Here is a 23,105-nt window from a genome sequence, read left to right as displayed (position 1 = left end):
GATTCCAATGGAGAGATGTCAAATACTGGAATTCATGTTGCAGTAAAACAGAAGATTCAGCTAAAATAGAAAATGTAAGTGCACACCAATTTCAATCTGTCTTTGTCGTTAACTTCTCTCACTAAACACGGGTATTTTTTGGAAGTCTAATGGCAACACTCATGTAGTTATTTCTGTATTGTCCATCAGTGTTCCAAAAGCCAAATCTAAATGAGAAAGACCATAAAGAAAGTTATGATGTTCTATTTTTTCCCCTCACTCATTTGAAAGGTTTTCTCAACATTTCTGTAATATTTTCTGACCCACAGTTATGATGTCTGCCTGCTTCCTTCTAATTAACAGAGATAGCACTAGGTTTTTGCACCCAGTATTCCCCTGAAGATCAATTGCCCAGCCATGAACTTTACTAATAGGGAATCCTAACTCAGTAGTATTAAAACACAAAAATAAATGCAGTGGAAGAAATGAAGAAGACTTTGTAAAGAAGGCCATATTTGCATAGTGAACTTCATCAGTGTTACCCACAGCTTCTAAGGACTGACTATTAAAAAAACATTTCTGTTAAAAAGATATGTTTGGGGTATTTAAGCCCAAAGAACTAGAATAACAGTAACTTCCTTCTTTTCAGTTTTTCTTCAATGTACTAATAATATTTGTTTAAAATTCAATCATAAACGTGAATTGTGCATGCACAATACAGAAAAAAAAGTAGCAAAAAACCCCTTCTTTTCAGCCATATGTATTGTAAATCATTCATTCCCAAATAGTAGTCTTTCACTGCTGGATGCTTGAAAATGAACTTCATACATGTACTCTACAGAATTATTGCCCTTGAGAAAACTCTACTGACTTTTCATTTTGATAAGATATTGAATACTAAAATTAAATTAATTGCCTAATTATGTCCTCTTTATTGAAATGGAAGCACTGGACATAATAAAAGGAATTAGAAGAAAGTACTTACCATAGGAATTTATGTCAGATATTCTTTTTGTTTTGCTTTCAGCAGTGAAAGAAAAAAAATATAAATGTTTCTGTTGTTGAAATTCTTAAGAACCAGTAAAGAGACTCATTATAACATAGAAAACCCATTGCAAATATTCAATAATTTATAAATTACATTGAAACAAATTATAAATGAAAGCACCTCTAAGTATTGCTTTCAGCAGTTCAACACGCTATTTTTTTTCTTCTCATTGTGGTAATTCTTGATGCGTAGTAATCTTAGATTTTAAAGGAAGCTGAAGATACTTAGATTCAAAGTGGTGGGTTTTTTTCCCTTTCCTTGTTCAAGTAAAATTTGAAGCTACCCCTCAAGGTTATTTCTCACTTAGCTTTTTCCTAATATGAGAATAGGAAGAATTTTAATGTTCCTATTTATTTTTTTGAAGAATATTTATGAATATTAGCACACAATCGTCAAAAATTCTCCAGCCAGAGCAATTAGAAAGACTCCTTGTCCTAGGTTACAATATAGATGTATTTAAGTATTCCATTACCACAAGCTGTGGGACATTAGCTGTTATCTCCTGCTATGACTCACCCCTGATAACTGTAAATGAGCCATCAAGACCCCACCAAATGACTCATGGACTTATCCTATTGTGAGATGCTCTGCCCGGGAGGGAGGAGCCAAGCATTCCCACCTGGATATAACCTGGCCTTGGAACTGCCTAAATTAGCCCTTTCTACTGGATTCCCAGAGGACAAGAGCTACTACTGGATCTTCAGCTGGAGACCAGACCTTCACAGGATCACCACTTCAACTGAACTATTTCATTTGGACTGCTACCACCACCCTAACAGGGTGTCAGGTTGTATCTGACTCTGTCAGTGCTTTTCCTTGTATTATTGCACTTATTTTTAACTTTCCTATTGAATTTTAATCCTGCCTTGCAATCTCCCACTGGTTGGTTTACAAACTAATACACTCCTGAATAATGATAATCTTTTAACAGCACCTTCTTGTTCTAAAGTACAGACTTCATGTAGCCTCACTGTGTCCCTGAATGTTTTCAGCTGGAGTTTTAACTTCTTGGTTTTTTGAGTGGTAGGTATAAGGCTTGACAACAAAGTAAAAGGTCCATGTGCACCATAAAGAACTTCTGTATGCTAATAACCTCCATGAACTGTTAGAAGACACCAAAAACCCCAGGAGGCAATTAGGATATCAAGGTAAGTCAGCAGCCAGCTGAGTATTATGGTTTTGTGTTTGTTTTTTATTCAGCAATTATAGTGAAAGAAATTGATGTAATCCTTGTTTCAGGAAGCAACTAAAGATATATGGCACTCACATTGAAAACAAAACTAAAGAAAGCCTCTAAGATGTTTGATGAAACACTGAATATTTTTTCTAACCTTGTCTCCAACGAAGTGACCCAATTCCTCCTTTATTTACATATAAATATAGACTTTCAAAAAACTTTTGAAACCTCTAAAAGTTCACCACCAAAGGAAGACTATACTTTAGTTGAAACAACACATGGAAAGCAATTGATGTAGAGTACAGAATCCATTGCTTCATTTGTTCAAAATGTCTAGCAAGACTAGTGATTTTAATCAATATTAAAAGTATATTGATATTCCTAGTATTCTTACAAAATAAGCACTTCCTACATAGCTGTTAAGTACAAAAACCAAACAAATAACCCACAAAAAACCCCAACTCTTCCCCCAAAACCCCAAACAGGCATAGGTATTTCTAGCCCATGTATAGATACACTTAGTTTTGTTCCAGAGCTTGCTTAGTCTCTAATAGCCGAGTTTCAGACAACTAAAAATGTTCATGCAGTCATTTCACTAAAGTATGATTTTTTCCAAAATTTATTTTCTTCTTATTACTTCTGTTGCTGTCATCATCACCTCTCCTGTGCACTTTCATAAACCTTACGTTCAACATACCTTGGAATCTGCTTAAATAACCCTGAATGCCATGTACAGGGCCAGCCCATCATCCCAATCTGAAGCTGAATATCCCTCCCAGAATATTATACATGTTAGATGTGAATGACAGAGGAAGCTGGAGATAGAGCTGTTGTCTGTTTCAGGCCTTTCCACTCTTGCTCTGGTGGAGCAATTCAAAAGTCTGGCTCATCATCTCCTAGTCACACTTGGCTTCTCCAAACTATGTCTGCCTCTTCAAAATGTTCACACACCTTGGCAGAAGACTCATTCTTTATTTAAGCAAACAGATAAAAGTATTGCAATGCAAGTAATCAAATGGAAAGATAAAGAGTTCAGTCATCCAGAAGCTTGAATCTAGAGATTACTTGCAGTGGTTTTCCTTATACATCATTAATGTCATACATATCTTCTTAGCTGATATTTTCACCACAAATTTTCATCTTTTTCATCTGTCTTCCACCATCTTGCTGCAGTTAATATGTGTAAAACTTATCCTAATAATTATTTGTTGTTTTTAAAATTATGGTTGCAAGGACCTGGTTGCTTAAATGGATGAGGTGTATAAGGGATTCATCGTATTTGGCAATTATGTTCTACCAGCATATAGACATCATGTTTCACAGACTGCTACAGAACAGCTTTTAATTCTTTTTTTTTTTAACTTGGACAAAAATTTAAAGCAGCTTTCTTGATTTCCAAGCACAGGTTTCTATAACATAGATATTACATTAATATATCATTTCATAGTACACCTAACCTACCTTAAGAACATTTTATGTAACTGTGTTAAAAAGAACATTTAATTCATGTTCTTGTGAGTGCTCTTTTATTTTGTGAGCACAGATGTCCAACAACGTTCTGAAACCGAATAAGCTTTGGCAAGTAAAAACATTCGTTCTCGCTTAAGATCAGTAGTACAGGAGAAGATGATTGATCTAACTGGCAAATAAAAAAAGAAAGGAATTCCACGTTAATGTGGTTCCTCTGAATTGGAGAAATGGGCAGGCAAAATACACTTAATAGTCTGGAAGAGAGAGAAATTCATCTGGAAAACTCTGGGAAAAGCTGGTGAGGTTTCCCTGTTAAGCTTAATAAGTTGCTTTTAAACTTACTCTTTCCTTTAATTAAGCTTCAGCTTGAGAAATATTTTCAATAATTGTCCAGATATTCACAGGGAAAAGAGTCAACACATTTATTCAGCAAACTAAAAGAACTGTCTTTGTTTTAAGGACAGTACGAAGTTGAAACGCTAATAAGTGAAAATAAACTTTTGTTAAGAACACAAAGTAAAATGAAGCCAAATCCAAAGTGTTCAAACTTAAAAGATAAAATGATAACTAAAATCTTCAACAATATGGAGTAACATATCTTGATTGTTCAGGGATGCTTGGAATTTTCTAAAGAAAAGTGTGATAATATTATTGAGAGTCTGTATTGCAGAGGGATGGGGTTTTCTTATTTTTTGTCATCGGTTTCCATGTTCCATGATTTTAAAAGTGGAAGCTACTAGACAAAGTGAAATTCTTCAGAGAAAAGGGGAGATTGATCCTGCCGGAAAAAATATATGTCCCGGGGGAAAAAGGTACCAAAACTAGTATGAAGTTTCCAAGTGAAAGGATCACAACAATAGCTAGAGCAAGTCACCTGCAAACACAGAGATTGCTGGGAGGAGCAGAGAAAAGGCACATAACTCATAAAGGTGAGAGAAAACTGGAATTTAAATCTTAATAGCAGATGATTTTTGCAATTTCATTATGTCAGGAAAGTATTATTATATGAAGACCTTGAAAACTTTTATCTTCTTTTTCAATCAAGAAAATTGTGGTCTGAGCCATCAGATATCTGTAAGTTCGATCTCAGTAAGACTTAAACTCCTGGACTGTTAAAAAGACTTTGAAGAAGAAGATAATACACAGAGGAATGCAGAAACTGGGAAAATGTGTAATACAAATTTGAAAACATGCATTATGACAAGTAAATATCATACCATCCTTCTATAAAGTCGTTGTTATATAAGGAAAAAAAGGAAGGTGATAAACACAATCCACCTGAATTTCACTATGAAATTGAGCTGGCAATGTGCCCTTGTGACCAGGAGCATCAATGGTGTCTTGGGGTGCATCAGAAAGAGTGTGGCCAGCAGGTCTAGGGAGGTGATCCTCTTCCTCTAATTGGTCCTAGTGAGGCCATATCAGTTCCATCTTCACAGTCCAAGAAAAACAAGGAGCTACTGGAGAAGGCCCCCTGCAGGGCCATAAAGATTATAAGGAGTCCATAACATCTCTCTTACAAGGAAAGACTGTGGATCCTGGACCTACTTGATCTAGAGAAGAGAAGACTGAAAACAGATTTCACCATTCATACAAACATCTCAAAAGTGGGTGCCAAGAGGAAGGTGCCAGACTCATTTCAGTGGTGCCCAGCAACAGGACAGGGAGTGATGGCCATAAACTAAAACTCAAGAAATTCCACCTCAACATGAGGAAGAACTTCTTTATATTAAGGGTAGCAGAGCACTGAACAGGCTGCCCAGGGAGGCTGTGGAATATCTCTCTCTGGAGATATTCCAAACCCACCTGGATACATTGCTGTGTCACCTGTTCTAGGTGACCTTGCCTTGGTAGGGGTGTTGGACCACATGATCTCCAGAGATCCCTTCCAACCCTAACAGTTCTGCGATTCTTTGATTCAGTCATGTGTTTAATGTGACACAACACTGGAAATATTACATGGGGGAAAAGGCCAGAAATTAATAGAGGAATTAAAAGGTGAATAGACAGCTTGCAAGAGATAGGACGAAAACAGGAAAAACTAAAACAGAAAGGAATCAGAGTGGCTACCAACAAATCAAAAATCAGCTCAGAGATCACTATTATTTACTAATTTCATTAGTGATGTTGGCATGGATATTAAAAACAGTGTCTTTGGCTAACTTCAAATTATGTTGGAAACATCATCAAGCCGTGCTTAGAAATAATATAGAAAGAACCTGATGATCTTGAGAATCACAGTAATAGAAATTAAATATATGTAGTACAGATGTAAAGTCACACACTTTTTGTCAGCAGGATTGCCAGCTGAAAATTCAAAAGAAAGACAACAAGAGTTTGCACATAGGAGGTCGAGAACTGCCAGCATTTTCTAGCTGTGAAAGTGAAATACAAACATAAAGTACATCAGATGATGTATTTTTCAGTATAATTAAGGAAATATTACTTCTGTCAAATATATTCATCAGGATAGTCTTTGTCAACCAGGTTTGAGAAAAAAAAAGTGAGAGGGAATCAAGCAGACAAAAGAGATAACGTAATCATGTAGAGAACTTAAGTAGAAGATCAGAAATTCACAGGATTTTATCAAATCTCTATAATGAATTTCAATCAAACCAGGCATATTGAATAAGCTTCAATTGAAAGAGCTTTTTAGAATGCATTCTGTAAACACCTCTAAGTTTTTCACATAGGAGAGCACCTTTTTAATTTAGTTCATTTTGTTTTATATTTACTATGAAAAGAAAGCTAGAGAGGTATGTCAATAAGATATGTAATGAGTTCATGAGTTTATGAGCAGAGCCATAAAGAAGATCGGTTGGGGAAAACTCATCTCAAGGAAGTTTATAGTGCTAAAATTATTCCTTTGCTAAAATTATTCAAAATGCTAAGCAATGCATTATTAACTGTATTCTGCTGGGTGCTACATAAAAACATTCTCCTAGTAGAAATATTGTTGCCCGCAACACACCAGTGTATAAATTGCAACCAGCTTTGTGAATGGTTATGTGATTTGGGAAACATGAATCCATGTTGCAATGAGTGAGTTACTTTTTTCTCTTTCTGGGTTTGCTAAAAAATTACTGCATTAAAAATAAAGGTGAAAATAAATTGAGTGGTGGTGGCTTAATCTGATGGGATCATCAAGACACCCAAAAAAGCCTATGGGAGGAGAATGCAAGTCCAGAATTCAGTATTTTGCTAAATCTTCCAAATGTTAGAAAATGTCAGAAAATCTCAGTGTAGGTTTTATTGGAGTACCAAATAAATTGAAGTTATTTGTGCGATAGTCTCTTGATTGAAAGTATGGAGCACATCTAGCTCATTTAGGTGCTGTTTTATCTCCTTAGATCCTTAACACAAAGGAAAAACTGCTGAGGGAATAAGGTATTCCTGTGGAAAATTTATTTCCTATTTGGTTTCATTCTGTCAAAATAACTCTCTATCACCTTCCAGAATCAGGACCTTTGATCTATCCTTCTGGTCTAAACAGAACAGATATGTCTAAGAGGCCTTAGCCTGAAAGAGATCATTGAACCAAGAATTCAAGCTAAAGATAAATGTATATTAAAGAAAACAGGCTGGGATTGGAAAAGAAAGGAAAAAAAAGAATGATAGGTAGATAAGTTTCCAAGGAGATTTTTTTAACATGCTTCCTTACAGAAAAAAAGAGAGAACCAAGAGGAGAAAGAATGTGCACAGGATTCTGTTGAATTGACTCTTAGTTTTATGTCTTCTCTATCTTTTAAGTTAAGTAATAGACATATATTTATTTTGAAAACACTGATACACATTTTTTAATGTATAATTTTAATGTATAAAGCAGATGATAAGAAAAGTACTTTGACCAATAAATAGGAGTTTGACTGAGAGAGATCAATGTGAAGTAAAACCTGGGACAAGGAAACTCCTATGCCGGGGACTTCTGAGACTGAGCATGAATTGTTGGAGAAGTGGAAGAAAAGAGAAGGAGGAATAAGCATGTTAGAATATTTTTTTTTTTAACAATATATATTTTTAAATAAATACTGTCCAAGATGAAATCATATCCAACAGTTATGATTCTGCATTACATATAGTAACACATGTATTATAAATATGTTCATCTGATTGAAAGTACATGGTTCCTCTCTGTAATAGTCAGATATAATACCTTTCTGTATATATAGTGATATTTCTACCTGAAATCAGAGATCTAAATTGTATTAATCCAATCTTAAAAGCAGTTATTTTTTACTTGACTACTAAAGACTATAGAGTACTGGACTCCAATATATGTATTTGTATTTAGTCATATCCCACTGCTGAGGGCCTTTGTGTTCAAACATTGAAAATTTCAATGCAAACCTTTATTCAATCATACTTCTCAGTTAATACTGTGATGAGTTTTGCTCTTTAATCTAAGAATCCCTGCCTCAGCTCTTTGTATAAAATAGTATAATTGATATTTTGTTTAGTAATTTTTGTGTGGCGATTAAAAACCAAAACAACTAGTCATATCTTTAATGTCTGTCAATATTGGAATGGATTTAGCAATGCAACACTTATAACCTTGGAATAAGCATGTGCCTGCTGTTCCACTTAACATGTTCGTATGGATATAAATAGAAGAAGTAACAAACCTTCCACATTTTTATGATATGTTGATGTGTTATGTATTTAAAACCCTACAGAAAGCTGAAAAATATTTATATGCATTCTTCATTTTTCCATTATTTTAATATGATACACACTGGCTTTTCTTGTAGTAGCACTTACTTGAAAGAGCTCATGGTTTTGTTTTTTATCCTTTTGTTTTGCTTGTTCACCTGAAACACTGCTGGTGCCAGTATTGCTTCAAGCTCTTTAAAAGTAATGGTTAAGGGCCAGAAGTGCCTTAAGACAAGGACAAAACACCATTGCTTCAGGGGTCTATTCAATTCTCTTTAATCAGGCAGAGTTGCCATTGAAATCAGTGACAGCTCTGCTTGAATAAGAAGGGCTGGATAGGGATTTCAGTACTATGACTGTGTAGCTTAAAAATCTGCCCTACAGGGCAGGAAAGGACTAGCAAAGGGAGAACAAACAGTTTCTCAGTTAAAAAATACTCTTTCTATTTCTTTTCTGTGGCATTGAAATAAAGCTGTTAATTTTTTTGAGAAACATGTTCTTTTCTCTCTTACTCCTCTGTAAACACATAAACATCTCATGCATTGTAGCTCAGACAAAATCCCTCATCCATATCCCTATACATCTCTTTCCCAGTATTATGCCCACTTTTGTACAGGTGAGCTTTCCCATCTAAGAAATTTTCCTATCGTGGCCAAAAGAGAACAAGGAAGAATCTAAATGCACCACATGACCTAATGTAACTTAAGTACTCCGATAGTACACCCATAGTTTAAAAATCTTTCTTCTTAATAGAAAAGTTAAAAAAAAAAAAAAAAAAAAAAAAAATCTAAAATATATTTTGAAATTGGAGGATATTCCCCAGCAGACTGAGAGCCACTGAGTCATGACTGAACTCACTTCTGTAGAACACTCTTAATTAGTACCATGGGAATAAAATGTCAATGATTTATCATCAGAAAAAAAAGATAAATAACAAATTGTTGTTCTCCTGATTTTAAAATATACATTTTTGGTATCCTTTTATTTGTTCAGAGATTATAAATTTTGGTGAAAAATACAGGAACTGTAAAACACTGAGAAACAGCCTCAAGTGTGAATTTTCATGCTGCTAAATATATTGTCCTCATTTACTGACATGAAGAGTCACTTGGCACTCTCTGGTGCAATAGAATTATAGATTATACAATTCTTAATCAGCTGTGTAATGCACAAGCCTCCCTCACCCAATTGTACCAGTTCAATTTAGGTCATTAAAACTGCCACAAGGCAGCTTTCCTCCTCTGGCATTGACTGTCTGGAAAGACATGATTTTCCAGCAGTACAAGTCAGCAGTCACCTGCTGAGAGAGCCGGTGTGGCTTTTAAAAGCTGGTTCAGCACAAGAAGGAAAAGAGAGCTGACACTAACTGTAGTTGTCAGAAACTCAAGTACTGGGCTTTTAAACATCTCAGAAAACCAAACTGAAAGGGAGAAGAAAAAAAAATAGGAGAATTAAACAAATGGAAAAAAATAAGCCTAGCAAAGACAACAAAAGGGAGAAAAAATAAAATAAGTGATTGTATGTAAATATTAATTATTTATATATACTTACATGAGTTTTCCAAGGATGCATTTGCCCTATTCCCCTGAAGTTTCTCAGGTGATATGTGCTCTTGTCACAATGTAAGGTGGAAAAACTTTAACACTGCACAAATAGATAGAATCTATTTTACTAAAAAACCTACACACAATATACTAGTATTGTGCTTGAAAGCACATCTACAGAAACAAAGTACTTGATAATATCCATGAGTACTGGGCAATAATTCGAGCTGACATTTGTTTGCCTAGGCAGGCTAAAAATATTAGTAAACATGAACAGCTTATCTGGGAGGGAAAAAGGAAGAATTGGTTACCATGGAGGGTGGCAGCAGGGAGAGGAAGATACGTTAATGTTTCAAAATTCAGCCACTGAAGTTAAAGCAAAAACCCTACATATCAAAGGTAGGGGATGAATTCATAATTGGTGTGAATTTCACATTTTTCATAATAAGCACTAGAAAAGCTATCTTGCAAATCAATCTACTAGAATTTTTTAAAACAGGAACTAGGTCAAATTAATGGTTTGTGGGACATTGGTTTTCAGTGAGCAAGTTGTCCTACCTCAAGGCTGGTATCTTAATTGCATCTGAGTATTGTAGTAGTTTTCCAAGATGCAAAAAGCTATGAAGCTCTTGAGATCTCCTCTGAAACACAACAAACTAAAATAATGTTGATTAGTAAAGGTAAAATGGATCTAAAGAGAAAATGGAATTTTTTAATCTGATGCTGAAGATTTGTGACAAACAGAAATAGGCAAAGATGGAATGAAGGTAGCAAAACTAAAATCATCAGCTCCAGTGATAACTGTTTTAGAGAAAGACCAAAAGGAGAGAAAAAATCAGGTGGATTCTCAGTTTCTGGGTCACTCTCATGTATAGGCTTTAATATGTAAATGAATAGCTTATTCAATACTCTGGCTTCAGCACAAGGGCATTCAGAAGAAGCATGGTATGAGTATAAAGTAAAATGTCTAAGAAGAAGCCACTGCATTTACCAGTAAGCTTACATTTGAAGTCAGAAATATAGCGAATATAGTGAAAGGGAAATATAGCAAATGGGAAATATAGGTTCAAGGAGGAAATTTATCAAAGATAAATTGCTGATGGTATAATTTCTGCCGGCAAGACAAAGATGGCAAGACGAAGAATTTTCCAATATTCCACACTTTAAAATGTACAGAATTCTAAGGATTCTACTTGGTTTTGGTTTTTCTCCAATTCTAAAAAATTTGGATTTTTGGTTTGGATGAGAAAAGAAATGCAGTTCTAGCACAAAGTTGCAATTTATCTGCTTCAGATTGTGGAAGTTCCTCCCTCAATTGACCTATTTTCCAACTTTGTTTTAGACTGGGATCACACCTAGTTCTAACAAAGGACTTTTTGATTATGGTGCTTAGTTACTGAAAAGTGTTTATGTTCCAGAGTCAAGTTTCATTATCGAAAAGGAGCCTCTGACTGAAACAGCCACACAGTGTCAGAACAAAGACCCTTCCTGACCCTGTTTTATGCACTGGCTGAGGCATTGGTCACACTAGGAATCATCTCTTTCGTGCCATACTTTGGCTTTACTATATTTATCATCTTCAGTAGTGCAACACTCACTCTCTTCCCTTTTTCTTTTCAGTTAGTCTCCTTTGAGATTATTTTGTTTCCTCCAAGTCTATTTTATTGCTCATTTGGGAACAGAAGATATTTTAATATTTTTCAGTGAGATATCTATCGTATGTTGCTGGTTGGCATGAGTAAGAACTCCGGCCATTAGTTGTCAGTCTGTCCAGGTAGTTCTGCCTAAGCCCCATATATCACCTCTTTTTTGGAACAGGGATGATAGATTATTATCTTTTTCCTCCTGTTTACTCAGCCCTAAGGGGAAACCCAACAGGAACAATGGTAGATGAAGATGTCTAGATGTATAAAACCACACTATAACAAAGAAGACTGCTCTGGTCCTGTCCTCCCACTTTTAACAATCTGTGGTCCACCTCCATGATATCCACAATTATGTTTAATACCTTTATCAGACCTCTATCACCTTCCAAAAGTTTAGGAAGAGAGACTGTCTGCATCCAACATTTATGGAGGAAAACTGAAAATCTACAGTAGCTTTTTCATTCAAGAATACCGAAGGCCAACATGCAAGCAAAACTGTAAAGTTATAATTCCCTAATCATCCTGCAGACTTGGAAACGTACAGCACCTCTTTGATGTTTGCAGACAATATGCTAAGCTGAAGAGAATGGACTGAGGTACCCAAAGGGATTCAGTGTATTTATAGAGTGTTCTCTTTGCTCTCCTATTTGTAATTCATCCTGCTTCATCTAGGGAATCAGTAAACATTGATTTGCCTCAATGGGCTAAAGAGAATAGAAGCTTCCCAAAGATGAGATCTTCTATTTAGAATAAAGTGCATTTGTAAGATCTATGTCATGTCACATCTCACAGAATCACCACAACAGCACTTTGATTGCAATAAAAAAACCCCAAAACTAATTACAATGTAGAAAATATTAAGCCCAAACTTTGATAAATAACAGTGTTTAATGCAAGGGGATTTTTGGGTGATGATATTTCTCAATATATTCAACTATTTCAAGTTTATAAAATGACTGAGAAATTTTCTCAACAATCAGATATTAGCAATACATATATGTGGTGTTGCATCCCCGAAAAGCAGCCGAAAGCCCCAATGCCACACTGAAAGGCAGTTGGCTGCGCCATGATGTGCGCCGGGCTGTGCCGGAGCCGGGGTGCACATTTGGGCGGTGCGGGGCTCGGGGGACAGCTCAGCAGGAAACGAGTTGGGATGAAGAAATGTATGGATGCAGTCTGAGGTCTTCCAGGGAATTTATTAGGATCTTCAGGTGAGGGTCCAGGGACGGTGAAGGGGGATGGAGAACAGGGGATGGGCAGAGGGGCTGGAAGCCCAGAGACTGCAACCCTGAGCACACAATGGCAGGGGTTTATAAGGGAAGGGAAAAGGGGAGGAGTTAGCTCCAGAGAGCCAACCCGGAAAGGCCAGAAGGAAGAAGGAAAGGGGTACACACCAATAGACTTCTGATAGGGGAGGATACATAATTCAAAAGAACCAATAACATACAGAGCTAAGGAGAACAAAGGAGAAACTTCTGGAATGCAAGCCACATAGGGAGAGGGGGCAGGGGAGAGAGCAGAACCACTGATACCCACACTGCTACACACATATACAAAAAAAAATTATCCATAGGAGAATGCAGCAATATCTTGTGTAACTTATTGACTGCATTACAGTCTATAAATTTCACCTTTATCCTCAGAAAACAGCAATTGACATTAATTGTAGTCAAATTTGTTGTTTCACAAAATGGCCTGAAGTTTGCTTGCTAACAGTCATATCAATAGCAGGAGTTTATCAGGTGAAGTCTTCACCAGTTATGGGTTGTGACATAAGGAGAAATTTAGAGTGAAAGTAATTCTTTGGGATTCTAAAGACCAATAAACTTACAATATCCATGAGTTAAAAATATTTAGCTGGATGTTATGGTTTTATCCAGCTGACAGCTAACCACCCAGCTGCTTGTTCACTCTCCCACAGAGTAATGGACAAGAGAATTGGAAGGGTAAAATGAGAAAACTCATGCATTGAGATAAAGACACTTTAGTAGGGAAAGTAAAAGCTGTATGCCCAAGCAAAGCAAAACAAGAAATTCATCCACCACTTTACCATGGGCAGGCAGATGTTCAGCCATCTCCAGTAAAGCAGGGTTCCATCACATGCAACTGTGAATTGGGTAGACAAATGACATCACTCCAAGTCTTCCTCACTCTTCTAAGCATGACCCCATATGGTGAGGAATACCCCTTTGGTCTGCAGGGTTCAGCTGACCCTGCTGTCTCCTCTTTTTGAGGACTGTAAGGGCTGACACCCTACACAACACATGACTAAGGCAAACTGGAACAGGACAGAGTCTGATTGTAAGCTGTACAGTTCTGTCTGATTATATCTGAGAGTATTAAAGGCAAAAAGCAACCAGCAAGTCAAGAGAAGCAATCATGACTGTAGTACAGACAAAAATGTCAGTGATTCAATGACCACAAGGAATAATTATTTTGTTTGTTTTAATTACTCAAAAAATTGAACTTGAACTTTCTAAAGTTCAAAGTAGGCACATAACTTTATATATGCAATATAGAATGATAAAACTTGCTGACAGCTGGATATGCTCATTAGGAATTTTAAGTCAGCAGCACTACTTTCAAAAACAGAAAACTGTTAAATATACAAACTTCAGCTGAAGGAATAAATCTAATAAATCAAATATTTAGCTTGATACATGTAGTCATTTTTCTATCTATGCAATATACTTTCAAACCACAGCTTCTTTGGCTTTATTAATTATTCCAATATATTCCCCAAATGCCTTATGAAATTGTATGTTATATGAAATACAAATAAAGAATCAGAAGCCAGGCATATCTGGTTCATGACTACCCTACACATGTGAAATCTTTTGTCAAGAGAACTGTCCCAACTCATTAATTCAAAAAGAGGTTAATAGGAAAGCCAGCATCAATAAGGCAGCAAAAAATCCCTTTTACACTTTTCTAGAGTGATCAACACCTCTGAACAATGTAATTCATTGTGGACAAAGACTGTCAGCCTACTGATATAGAAGGCTAGGCTGTCAGAAGATAATATCCACAAAACAATCAGTGGATTAGAAACTTATTATATTAATATCTGGGCACAAAGAAATAATCCAGTGAAACAGATGTAATGCTTTGTATTTAAATTATCTTATTAAAAATAATATAATTTAGAATAATATTAGAGACAGGGCAGCTGGGAAGGTAACAAAGTTAGAACTCCTATCTGTGTAATTTACTTGCATTTACAAAGCTCTCAGTCTGCACTTTACTTATAATTGGTCATTCACATTTGCTATCTGGGACACTTTCCCTGTGCTTCCTGTAAAATTATCTACTGATAAGTCAAGCATTCAGAAGCTTAATGCTGTGATAGTCAGGCTTGTATTTTCAGTTTTGCATAAGGTATTGCAGACTCCTGTGTTGAGAGATTCCTCACCTTTGAGGAAACCAAAATTCAAAGTGAAGTAATTTAAAATCGTAAGTAAATCCACCTTTAATCCATAGGTAAATTTAACCTGATACAAACTACCCTGAAGTATCGAGCAATAGCAGGTTGTCCCATCATAATTCATAGCTTGAAGCAGAATTGTCTGTCGAGTTATTTCTTTGGGATGTTCTGTGAAAAAAAAAAGCAACGCCAAACATTGCAAAGTGGTCTCAGCAGGGAAGTTTGAGATTGTTACTTTAAGTGTTTGTAATATAATTTTGTTATTTCCATGTAAAATAACCAATGTTAATTAATTAAGGAATGTGCTGCAGCCTCACTTCTGCACCTTGCTTCTCCCCATGTAACTACAATATGATGAGTAAAACTTCTGTGTCAAGGTTAGGTTTCGTGATGGATCAAGATTTTTCACAGAAATCATATTCTCAAACTGTAAAGACATTGTTATTCAATCACTGTGCCTGATCAAAATTATTTCCTGCATATCAGCCCCTACACAACCTGATCTGTTGTGACTGCCTTTTCTTATTACTAATCTACATCTAAGTAGTATGTTCTCTCAACACCTGGAAAAATGTACATCACCCTTTTAAGAAAAGGAGAACAGAGACCAAACCCAGTCTGGATTAGAAACAATGAACCTCTCCTACTTATATTGTTTTGATAAATTTTTGTACTTAAAGGTATTAGTTTAATCTTTAATAATCTCCTGTTTTGTTTTACTAAAGAAAAGTTTAATTACTGTGTCCTACCTGCTTGTAAAATACAGATTTAATGTTCTAACAGTTAAGAGGATGTAAGAGAATGTTGAAAAATTGCATGTAATTTTTAATTTCATAATGCTAATTTCATACAAGAACATTATTCTTACCAGACATTAGTGCAAATATAAGGACGCTTTAAGGCTACAGTCAAATTTTAAGTGTTTATTTCATTGGTAAGAGAGAAAGCTCTGTATGAACAGACTGCATTGCACTAATTAAGGCACTCATAGATGATACAGAAAACACTTCATCTTTGGAAAAAGAAGTCATCTTCCTAAAAAGCTGGCTCTATTCACGGAAAAAAAAATCTCAAAATATTATTTAAAAGGAACAAAACCAGCATTTCTCTTTATGGACATTGTAGGGTAGGAAGCATAAACCATATCAAAAGGATATTTTGTACAGATGTTAATATTAGCACACTGAAACAAATCAAAAGGAGCCTAAAAACTACTTTCTAAATGGAAAGAGATATTTTTTGTGTAAGAAACACTGACAATTAAAATATAGATTAAACAAAAAAATTAGCTGTAACACTTGCAAAATGCTCCCCAGGTGAATGTTCTTCAGGACAAACTCTGTAGCCATCTATGATCTGGGGAGGACCCTGGATTCAGAGAAATTACTTTGAAAATGAAGAATGCTGGGAGTGAGATAACATCTAATGAGTCTGCAACATCTATGTTTTAAATACCTTTCAAGTCTCATTTAACTGCAACTCTGACAATCTGTCTTGGAGTAAAAAATACATGTCTGGAAACAAAGGCCCCCTTTCTAGTACTAAGACAGACAGAAATTGAAATCACTGACTGCACAGCAAATCTGTGAGTTGGAAGCACTCTGAGAGAATCCTGTGCCAAGTGCTTCTGGAATTATTTCCGTAGAAAATATTAACCCCTTCTCTGACTATGGACATGTTTGAGTCACCCTAGATGTATTTTGTGATACATCATGGACTGCATTTTGTCAGAAGTGTAAGTTTGAAAACACCTCTGAAAGAGAACTCTGCTTCACAGACCATAACCATGTGTCTTAACTGCCTTGGTTTTGTTCTCTGACTGTATGACTTTGAACTTGTAACAACATTTTTGTTACATTCTACAGAAGCTCCACCAGTGGTGTTGAAAAGGTTAGATCCATGAGTAGACTGCTGTGCTGAAATCAGGTGTCTGTACATGGTTGCTATGTTGTCAGAACTGTTCAGTGAGTAAACAAACACACACAAATATAATGAATTATACTTGATTATGCAAATAATTGTGCCTGATTCCTACTCTGCTGTTTCATCTAAATGAGATCCTCCTGGTTCTTGTGATCATTACATTTTCAAATTGAATTGCATATCTGTGTTTAAATGACAAAGTTAGCATTTGAAAAGATTTACCAGCATTAAACTACAAACGTGCTCAACACTGCAATGCAGCGAGTTTGAACAAGTAAAAAAATGAAAATTGTTCTGAATTAAAATATACTTATGTAAAAATACAAAACGGTGACATCCTTTAAGATGAAATAATACTGCTTCATGGTGCCTTAGCTTTATTTTAAAAAAGATTTTTATAAGTCTCAATTTTCAGACTTCTAAAATAATTTTTTATTTCATTCTTTTTTTGATTTTTAGAAAACCCCACAGAACAGTTATAGTAAGGGAGCTTTGCAAGCAGTTCTTCTTCAGTTCCTATTAAAAATATATATGAGATCAGAAGCCCTCAGATATTATCAGCTTTATAGCCTGGAATCAAATGAGCCTCCACTAATTTTTTATGAAGGATCCTTTTCTGTGATGCCAAGTCCCTCATGATTTCAGGAGCTTCTGAAACACATGGTGCCAGTCCAAAAGGCATCACAGGCACAAAGCTAAAAACAAGGACCTTAAGACCCCCCTGGGGAGTCTCAGCCTTACTGACTGTATTATATGGATCAAGAGGCTTCTCCAGTATCCATGAATTTCCCTGGTGATTTTGTGCTGTCTTAAACCAAAGCCTTTTAACTGATTCTTTTCCACTGAACAATTACAAAAGTTTGACAACAAGAAAACCCCCACAATCTTTGGAAAGTTGAGAAAAACACTGCTCTCTTCCTTGTGTGTTGGATTAGACCCAAACTAAGTCAAACAGCAGTTATATAAACAAATCATTTTATATTAAAAACAGCAACATAGCCACTAAAAGCCTACACTTTTTTTGTATATAATCCTCAGCCTTACAGTCAAGAGTGTTAAAAGATTGCTAGCCCCAAGTAAGCACGTTTAAGAAAAAATCCAGCACTGTAAGTTTGTAATTAATGCAAAAGTTTATTTAGTTAGTTTATTTTGCAGAAGATTTTTTTTAAGAATTATAACAGGTCTTATTCTTATAATGATACTTTCAAGTAACTTTCCAACATGTAATTCAATAGCCACTCATTCTTTGCTAAAATTTAATTGTTTGGAGTAATGAAAAACCAGTTTTCCAAAAATGTTTTTATCTGTGTGATTCTTTTTCATGTCTATTCTTCCATTTCTTGCCTTTTTATCGTGTATTTCTTTCCTATGACTTGTGAGAGTCATATTGATATTTTCAAGATGCAAACTAATTGTCGAATGACAAATAGCTTCTTTATTTTACCTCTAAGTTGAGATGATGTAATTATTTGAGTTTACTTTCTATGTTAGAGGTATCAAATACTTCATTAATGTCTTCAGCTGGCTGCTTATCTGTGAAAGAATCTGGGAATTAATTTTTACTTCATGTCTTGTTGCCTCAATCATAGCGGTGTATTACACACATATTTGGTTCATGTAGCAGCAGTTCCCACAGGTGACTGGACAATGGCATAAAGGCCTGTGCAGCTGGAAGCTGAGAGAAACCTCTGCATAGCAATGGAGTAACAAACTCAAGGTGCTGTTGCAAACTGAACGGTGCAAAATGCCGAATAAATGAACCTTCTGGTTACCAATTCATCAAGCCATTCTCTCACTGTGCCGGAGTGTCTCATTCTTTCCTTCTCTGCAGTTACAAAGCAATCTGTTCTATTCATAGAACTCACTGTGGGCCTCAGTCCTTTGGCACAAGTAATTACTTATGTAGACTAAAAAATGTATGAATTGCTTTCTTTTTTGAGGGAAAATATCACAGCCGAAACAACCACCACCAAAAAAACAAAAAAACAAAAAACAAAAAACAAAAAACAAAAAACAAAACAAAAAACAAATAAAAAGAAAAACCAGCAAACAAACCAAGACCAAAAAAAAAAATAAACCCAGACCAAAACCTTTGAAAACTCAGTGCTCCTTAGAGTAATAATATCAATTAAAGATGTGCACCAAAAGAGCAACACAACTTTGGTAATAAAAGCTTCCGTTTTCTTATTAATTTTTACTTATGTTAACAGGAATCCCATAAGTCCTTAAGATGGAAAATGCATTGTACGAAATTGAAAGTATAGTTATAATAAACTGCGACATTTGAAAAATTCTTGCCACCATGTGAACTTGTTCCCTAACACATTCTACAAGAAACAAATGCTTGATTAAGGGAAATACGAAAGTTTCAAACAAGCACACAAGGTCAGAATTGCAAAATGTGGACTAGGCACCTAATATTGTGTTGACAGGTTAAGTGCTTAAAAACTTAAACACTTAAACACTTAAACACTTAAACACTTAAACACTTAAACACTTAAACACTTAAACACTTATGTGGATCTTATTTTTTACACGGCACTCTACATGTTCAGAAAGTATACCTCAGAATTTTCACATAATTAATCCACAAAATATATGTATAATTCCCACTTGATACAAAGCACAAAAAAAATTACTTGCACAGGTTGGTAGCAGGTAGAGAATTAGGACTCAAGACCTATTTATGCTTCATCAAACCCATATTGTCCCATGTCACCCAAATTCCTAGTAATTGAAAGACAAACTGATAAAACCTACAAACAATATGATGGTATCACTTCTTCAATCAATATTTAAGCACAGCAGACTTCCACAGTATCATATTTCATAATGCATCTCTAATGAAACTTAAGAGTTAGAAGATAAACTGAGTGTTTTATTCATAACTGGATTACCTTTGGCTTGGTTTTCGCTTTGTTTTGCTTTTCTGGCACTCAGCTTGAAAACTCTCCTTTAGTGGGTCTCTGTGGGTTTTTTTTGGGTTTTTTTTGTGTGTGTGTGTGTGATTATAATTGCAGCCAGGTTTTGTTATCTGAGGCTTCATATTTTACATTCTGTATTGCAATTCAATTTACAGTTCCTAACAGCAAGGGGTGAGTTTTCTTGATGACTAAGTAAAGAAGCTGATAGATATGATTACTTTTAAAGAGAAGGAGAGAAGTGATTCTGGGAATATAGTTCTGTTTGTTTCTAAACAAGGGGCGTTAAGATCAAGAAAGTTCATCAAATGAACTATAGTTATGAATAAAATAGTTTTGATCATGTTTATGAAAAGTTTTCTCTAAGACTTAGAGCACCAGCAGAGAGAATCTCACAAAGCAGGAAACTAAGTTAATTGCAAAAAAGAGAATAAAGGTCTTCCTTGAATAACAAACACTAGGAACTGGAAACAGCATTTCCAGACACTGAGATATTTGCCTGCACCACAGCTCAGAGCAGAAAGTTAGTAGACTACCTAGCACAGATATCAGGGCTCCTACAGCTGTAACTACACTGAGGTCAGTAAAGGGTGCAAAACCTTACTGAATAGTGAGTAAGTCATGCCCAATCCCCTAATGCTGTATTCATATTTTTAGAGGTCACCAAGATATGTGGCTTCAGTTCAGCACTGTTAAGTGGGAGTTACATTGATTTTATTGCTATGACTGTAGTAAGGGTATGCATGACTATTTTTGTCATAAAAACATCCCTTTTTTTCAGTAGTTGGGTTACTGGGTTCAAATTATGCAGTATATACAGCATCATTAAATGACTGAGCAAAAAACATACTGAGAAAATATCAGTGAAATCATCCACATATTTTTCGATCCTTCTGAATATTACATCAATTATGCTGAAAATGTAGAATTGCAGTGTTTTGTTTTATTTTTCACAACCATAACAGCAATGCTGATCTAAAGAAGGAAGGGGTGATCTGTGCATGACACAGCTGAGCTGACAGAAACTTTTAGCAAAGATAAAGTCATATTGCCAAACTGCACTTGACATAGAGGGCTTGTTTTATTTGAAGTGGTAGAATTAACAATTACAGAGCAAAGTGCAGATTTCCTGATAGAGTTTTATCTATATTAAGAGACTACTTTGCTTTTATCACACACTGGTGTCTTACAGTGTATTTCTAGCATAAGGCTATCCAACAATGGCAGAGTTTTTGAAAGATGAAGTGACAGCAAGTGGAAAGTGTCAGAACAGGGAAAAAATGAATGTTTTCAGACTTCCAGTCTACTATTTCACAGTTTAGACAAACTGTAATCTTTGAGCAACAACAATGAGTATATTCAAAAGGTTATAGAAGTAATCCAATAAAGGATTAAAGGTAATTTAAATACTTCATCAATGCTGACAAAGAGTATGTTTACCCAAAGTATTCTCTCTGGCAGTGACCAGTAACAGATGCCCTGGGGAAAAAAATGATGGAGCACAAGTATAAAAATGTCCTCGATTTTCAAATGTCAGTCACAACTAAGATATGAAAATCATAACATCCTCTGGGTAGAAATGCCATTAACTAATTAAATTTTGAACTGCAAAACTCTCTGAGCTCGTAGTCTATGTATGTAACAATCTTATTTTGTCAGACTGGTCACGTAGTCATATAGTGCTTGTCTAACTTTTCTTATACTTCAGATATAACACTGTGAAATGCACAGTGGCCCAATCCCAATGGCAGACAATTTGTAACATGTTCTTAGAATATATCAAACCCACTCCAGTAGGACAGAGCAACTCACAGAGGACATTTTTCCTAGGTATTGATTTTGAAAGCACATTGCCTATGAAATCACCAAGATTTTGGACACAAAATAAGACAAATTTTGCAATAATTATGTAGAGTATTTTGAAATTGTAAGAGATTAAAGGCTGCAGAACAGGATTTTTCCTCATCACATATATACTTACACAGGTTTTAACTTGGCAACTAGGTAACCCAAACAAGTCAAATAACACATATATTGTATGACAATAATAAGAATGGTGTTTCCTTCTGTGTTAGTTATACCTCAAACAAACACAGATGTTAGAACATTGATCAGCATGTGTCTGTAAGTACTTTAAGTTCATCCTTTATAATTTTACCAAATGTGTCAATTGGAACTTTATAATGCTGAAAGTGCAAGACACTGAATACCCGTGTAGAGTAATGTGTATGTCCGCCAGCGAAGAGAAAATCTCTATCTTACGTCATAATCTTCTGCAAAATATTTACTAAATTAAAGACCATATGTCTTTTTCTCAATGGTTAAGATTATTTACTTTAAAAAGTTAAAGTCTTTAGTGCTATTTTTTCATATTTTATTCAAAAAATAAAATAAAACATGATATGCTTACTACAACCTGCATATTGTAAATCAGCACCTATTAGGTAATAAACCATATAGGAATGATTAGCGCAAAGAAGCAAAACTGGTTTGATAAGGTGACCTTTCAGTCGTTTGAGTTACTGTCCTTCTGTCACAAAAACTAGTATTTCTTGCATTGGAAATTAATGGGGGAAGCAGATGATCAGCCCACCTTCATTCATGTGTACTGCAGTTTAGAAAGAACCTGGTGTTCCCTGGGGCAAATTAGTTGTTGTTGGCCATATGTGCTGCTGCTGTTGATACAAAGGGCAAGGTAATGTAGTAATATTTTACTAGTGTCAGATGGTGCTGTGCAGTAAGAGGCTAGGGCAATTTAATGCAATGCCATTTATTTATAATGGAAGACTGAATCTCCATCCACTGAGCTATAAACTTGCATTTTGTTGGATATAGTCTATTTCCCTAGATCACTGAAGCTATTAAAATCTGAAGACTAAGTTATTGATATGGAAACCTGTTGCTGAGCTGTTTAGATCTATCTAGTTTTCTAGCACATATATTTTGGATATCCTAGATATGTGTTTCTTTTTCAGGCTTTATGGTATACTTAAGCCTGTCACATAGACACTATTTATCTTATAGATGATGTAATAGGAAATATAGCTTTAATAGCCAAATGGAACAGAAGTTCTTACACAGTATAAACTGATTTATCTTCAAAATCAGCATATTGTCACTAACTCTTAATATTTTACAGAAATGGTCAGATATAATTTTATAAGAAAAGTCTTCACTGTCAGACTCATACTTGCATTCTTGTCTTGGACATTGACATATAATTGTCATCACTGAATTGTAAAGTTTCATATAAAGTAATATCTAGAAAAAAATGAAGACAGCCAAAATTTGTTCCTGGACTTTGTATTAATTTAAGCTATGCA

The sequence above is a fragment of the Lichenostomus cassidix genome, chromosome 3 (genome assembly GCF_008360975.1).
Source record: "Lichenostomus cassidix isolate B80296 chromosome 3, HeHo_3.0, whole genome shotgun sequence".
NCBI classification, from domain to species: domain Eukaryota; kingdom Metazoa; phylum Chordata; class Aves; order Passeriformes; family Meliphagidae; genus Lichenostomus; species Lichenostomus cassidix.
Note: the sequence above shows the minus strand (reverse complement) of the source record.